This window comes from Zootoca vivipara, chromosome 1 (genome assembly GCF_963506605.1).
Source record: "Zootoca vivipara chromosome 1, rZooViv1.1, whole genome shotgun sequence".
Classification (NCBI taxonomy): domain Eukaryota; kingdom Metazoa; phylum Chordata; class Lepidosauria; order Squamata; family Lacertidae; genus Zootoca; species Zootoca vivipara.
In genome coordinates, this window is record NC_083276.1 from 28,961,215 (window position 1) to 28,967,214 (window position 6,000).

Sequence of the window (6,000 nt, forward strand, 5' to 3'; positions counted from 1 at the left end):
ATCTATCTATCTATCATCTATCTCTCTCTCCAGGCTGCCGTGCTATATATTAATTAAATGAAACATGTATATGCACACACTCAAAATCTGCTCAGGCTGTTGACAAAACACCAAGAGAGGACCCTGTGGAGGGAAAAGAATAAAGAGAAGCAACACTGTAAGAACATATGGTAAAAAGGTAAAGGTAAAGGACCCCTGGACGGTTAAGTCCAGTCAAAGGTGACTATGGGGTGCAACACTCATCTTGCTTCAGGCTGAGGGAGCCGGCTTTTGTCCGCAGACAGCTTTCCGGGTCAAGTGACCAGCAGGACTAAACCACTTCTGGCACAACTGGACACTGTGACGGAAGCCAGAGCGCGCGGAGACGCCGTTTACTTTCCCGCTGCAGCGGTACCTATTTATCTACTTGCGCTGGCGTGCTTTCAAACTGTTAGGTTGGCAGGAGCTGCAACAGAACAATGGGAGCTCACTCCGCCGTGTGGATTCGAACCGCCAACCTTCTGATCGGCAAGCCCAAGAGGCTCAGTGGTTTAGACCACAGAGCCACCCGCGTCCCATTTGTAAGAACATAAATACTTACCAACTCCATTTTTTGCTACACATTTATGAAAATCAGTGCAAATTACTTTTTTAAAAAATAACTGCTCATCCTCTACCAGAGACCAAGACACCTTTAAAGCTGTTGCTTATGGACGCTCAGGGGAAGGAGGGGAAGGAAATTAGCAAGTGAAAGAGAAGCATTTCTAAAAAGTCACCCATTCAAATACATTGTGTGATACTCACCTAACTAGCCCCATGCACAAGGACTTCCGCTTGTGCAATGGGGCTTTCCCCACCCCTGCCCCTTTACACCCACCCAAAATTGACTCTGGGGAGTCGATAGGACCCTCAGAACAGGACGCAGGGGGAGAAGATGGGGGATCATGCCATCTGGCAAGCTGAAATGTTTTGCACAGACAGAATGATTGGAAAAGTGTTGAATTGGAAAATGGTGTTGAATTCCACCCACAGAGATTACATTATCTATTTGCTCCAATATTAATAGATTCTGGGCCAAACTGCACATTTTATTAGATTCTTCATTTGTCTATGCCTGCCTTTGTTTGAAAAGATGCATGGTTTGAAGAAACTGGATTCCTCCCTCTCTCATAATACTCAAACTCAAGGTCATCCAATGTGAACTGTTCTTGCTTCAGTTTTTAGTACACCGTTCAGATATACATATTTTTAATATATTAAGTGGTACAGCAATTGAATAATCTAATATAAACAATGATTGAAGAGTGAGGACAGACAAAAGAAAGTACTTCTTCAGACCATGATACCATCTCCTACCACAAGATGTAATGATGGCCCCAACTTGCACAGCTTCAAAAGGAGATTAGCCTTCTCCTCCATCAATTCGTCCATCAAATGATGGCCATATAGAACCTCCAAGATCAGAGGCAAATATGGCTTGAAATGCCAGTCACTGGGAATGGTGGAAGATGCCTATTGCACTCATGTGGTGTTTGTGGGTTTGCTAGAGGAGTTTGGTTGGCTACTGCAGGAACAGAATGCAGGAATAGACAGGCCTTTGATCTGATCCGGCTGGGCTCTTTTACGTCTGCTTTCCCCTTTCAAAGTAGCAGCTGCTGTGTTGGTGGTGGGAAGATCAGGAGAGAGGGATTAACCTTTCCCCCTCTGTGCTGTGAGCCTGAGGAAAAATAGCTGCCCCCACAAAGCTGCTGGTACATTGGTCTTTTTAAAAAAACATCATTAAGCGGGACACCATAATAATGCTTGTGTTTTGCTTGCTCTTCCTTTGGCTCATGTTGAGCAATTAAATAGAGCAAAATTGGAGAGCTATATATGGGTGCCCTCCCCACACTGCTATATATTTTTTGAAATTAAGTGTTTTGTCCCAGCTCTGAAAAGCATTTCCATATGTTCTCATTCTTCAGGAAGTGGAATGCTGCTGTGGGTAGATGCATGTTGAATACCTGCAAGCCAGACCTTGTACTGATTGCTGCTAGTATGTTTTGGGCTAACTGCTTTTCAGCGGCACTCCAAGAACCACCTTACATCAGATAGTATTTTTAAACCTCTTACACAATCTTCTTCGACAGCAGCAATCTATTGGATTCCAACAGACCCCTTTAACTTCCTAAAGGTAAAGGGACCCCTGACCATTAGGTCCAGTCGTGACCGACTCTGGGGTTGCAGCGCTCATCTCGTGTTTTTGGCCAAGGGAGCTGGCGTACAGCTTCCGGGTCATGTGGCCATATGACAAAGCCACATCTGGCCAACCAGAGCAGCACACGGAAACGCCATTTACGTTTCCGCTGTAACGGTTCCTATTTATCTACTTGCACTTTGACATGCTTTCAAACTGCTAGGTTGGCAGGAGCTGGGACCGAGCAACGGGAGTTCACCCTGTCGTGGGGATTTGAACCGCCGACCTTCTGATCGGCAAGCCTTCTGATGCTCTGTGGTTTAACCCACAGCGCCACCCGCCTCCCCCTTTAACTTCCTAGATGGAAGTAAAGATAGAATTAGTCCCAAAATTTCTCAAGTTTAACATAAAACTTGATTTTTATTGGTATTGCACTCCAAAAACATAGTATAACATGAACACTGTTTGGGTACATTGTATTCCACAATGTTAACTTAATGGGTTCTATCTGTTGGATAACTAATTTTCTATTGATTTCAATGGGTCTACTCTGAGATGACTTAATGATGGATATAAACTATTATTAAAAACAAAACAAACAGTGTTGTGCTCTCATATTCCAGCTCTTAAACAGCAATACAGAGAGCACTCTGTGCGAAGCAACCAAGAGTCTCTAACAACAAAGCTGAATATTGATTTGTTCTGTTAGGGGCAAACAAACCTATGACATGTGACTGAGGTAAAGGTAAAGGTACCCCTGACTGTTAGGTCCAGTCATGGACAACTCTGGGGTTGCGGCGCTCATCTTGCTTTACTGGCCGAGGGAGCCGGTGTACAGCTTCCTGGTGGTCATGTGGCCAGCATGACTAAGCTGCTTCTGGTAAACCAAAAGATACAACCTTCCAATTGGGCCATCCTCACTGGGCTGTCAGGAAGCCCTGGAGGAGAAAACAGAGGAGCAAGCAAAACAAAAAATTTAAAAATCTCCAATGGAAGAGATTCAATATGCCCCCCAATAGTCTAATAAGTGAAAAACCATGTACTGTAAAGTGAAATCTCTTTCACTAATGTGCGTGGGGTGCCAGAACATAAGCCCCAAGTAAGTGGGGAGTTGTCGGTACAGGCATTTTTGTACACTAGGCAGAAACCGGGGGATAATGCACAACCTTTGTAATAGTGTTGTTGTTGTTGTTGTTGTTGTTGTTTAGTCGTTTAGTCATGTCTGACTCTTCGTAACCCCATGGACCATAGCACGCTAGGCACTCCTGTCTTGCACTGCCTCCTGCAGTTTGGTCAAACTCATGTTTGTAGCTTCGACACTGTCCAACCATCTCATCCTCTGTTGTCCCCTTCTCCTAGTGCCCTCAATCTTTCCCAACATCAGCATCTTTTTCAGGGAGTCTTCTCTTCTCATGAGGTGGCCAAAGTATTGGAGTCTCAGCTTCAGGATCTGTCCTTCCAGTGACACTCTGGGCTGATTTCCCTTCAGAATGGATAGGTTTGATCTTCTTGCAGTCCATGGGACTCTCAAGATTCTCCTCCAGCACCATAATTCAAAATATCAATTCTTCGGTGATCAGCCTTCTTTATGGTCCAGCTCTCACTTCCATACATCGCTACTGGGAAAACCATAGCTTTAACTATAATAATAATAATAATAATAATAATAATAATAATAATAATAAATTTTTATTTATACCCCGCCCTCCCCAGTCAAAAACCGGGCTCAGGGCGGCTGACACCAACAGAATTACAATAAAACATAAAAACAATTAATTAAAATACAGATTAAAATACAGTATTAAAATTTAAAGTGCAGCCTCATTTCAAGTAGGCCATAAATCCAAGCCATGAGGGAGGAAAACACCAGGGTCAGGCTGAGTCTCACCCAAAGGCCAGGCGGAACAGCTCTGTCTTGCAGGCCCTGCGGAAAGATGACAAATCCCGCAGGGCCCTGGTCTCCTGGGAAAGAGCGTTCCACCAGGTTGGGGCCAGTACTGAAAAGGCCCTGGCTCTAGTAGAGGCCAATCTAGCCATCTTATGACTCGGGATCTCCAGAATATTATTATTTGTGGACCTTAAGGTCCTCCGTGGGGCATACCAGGAGAGGCGGTCCCGTAGGTACGAGGGTCCCAAGTCGCATAGGGCTTTAAAGGTCAAAACCAGCACCTTAAACCTGATCCTGTACTCCACCGGGAGCCAGTGCAGCTGGTAAAGCACTGGATGAATGTGATCCCGCGGCCGGGACCCTGTAAGGAGCCTCGCCGCGGCATTCTGCACCCGCTGGAGTTTCTGGGTCAGCTTTAAGGGCAACCCTGCGTAGAGCGAGTTACAATAGTCAAGCCTGGAGGTGATCGTCACATGGATCACTGTGGCCATATCGGGGCGAGAGAGGTAAGGGACCAACTGCTTGATGCGGTGGAGATGGAAAAATGCCACCTTTGCTGTGGATGCAACCTGCGCCTCCATGGAAAGGGAGGCGTCAAAGGTTACACCCAAACTCTTGACAGAAGGCGCTGGTACCAATTGAGCCCCTGCAAAAGATGGGAGTTGGCCCCCCAACCCCATGTCGCCCCGACCTAGCCAGAGGACCTCTGTCTTTGAAGGATTTAACTTCAGTCGGCTCCCACGTAGCCATCCAGCCACAGCTTCCAAGCACCTGGTGAGTGTGTCCGGGGCCGAGGCAGGGCAGCCGTCCATCAACAGATAGATCTGGGTGTCATCAGCATATTGATGACAACCCAGCCCAAAACTCCGGACAATCTGGGCAAGGGGGCGCATAAAGATATTAAAAAGGATTGGGGAAAGGATTGCGCCTTGCGGGACTCCACACACCAAGGGGTGCGCGGCGACAACTCCCTCCCTAGCGCCACCCTCTGTCCCCGACCTGAGATGAAGGAACGCAGCCATTGTTGGACTGTGCCCTGAATCCCCACGTCGGCAAGGCGGTGGTCTAAAAGTTCATGATCGACCATATCGAAGGCTACTGACAGATCTAAAAGAATCAGCAGTCCCGACCCACCTCGATCCAGCTGTCTACGGAGATCATCTGTTAAGGCGACCAGAGCTGTCTCGGTCCCATGACCAGGGCGAAAGCCGGACTGAAATGGATCTAGAGCCGATGTTTCATCCAGAAACCTACCAAGCTGTTCGGCAACCACTCTCTCAATTATCTTACCCAGGTACGGAAGATTCGAAACCGGGCGATAATTGGATAGATCTAAAGGATCTAGAGATGTTTTCTTTAAGAGTGGACACACCACTCTTATACGGACCTTTGTTGGCAAGATGATGTCTCTGCTTTTTAAGATGCTGTCTAGGTTTGTCATTGCTTTTCTACAAGAAGCAGGTGTCTTTTAATTTCATGACTGCTGTCACCATCTGCAGTGATCATGGAGCCCAAGAAAGTAAAATATCTCACTGCCTCCATTTCTTCCCCTTCTATTTGCCAGGAGGTGATGGGACCAGTGGCCATGATCTTAGTTTTTTTGATGTTGAGCTTCAGACTATATTTTGCACTCTCCTCTTTCACCCTCATTAAAAGGTTATTTAATTCCTCCTCACTTTCTGCCATCAGGGTTGTGGCATCTGCATATCTGAGGTTGTTGACATTTCTTCCGGAGATCTTAATTCCAGTTTGGGATTCATCCAGCCCAGCCTTTCGCATGATGAATTCTGCATATAAGTTAAATAAGCAGGGAGACAATATACCTTTAAATGCAAACTGAATCAATTTTCTACCCCATCCCTAATTGTGACTTTTCCTCCCTTTCAACAGGTCTTAAGCTAGGGAAGCAAGGTTTGAGCAGTAGGCAGAAATATTTTCTGCAGCAGTAGCACTATGA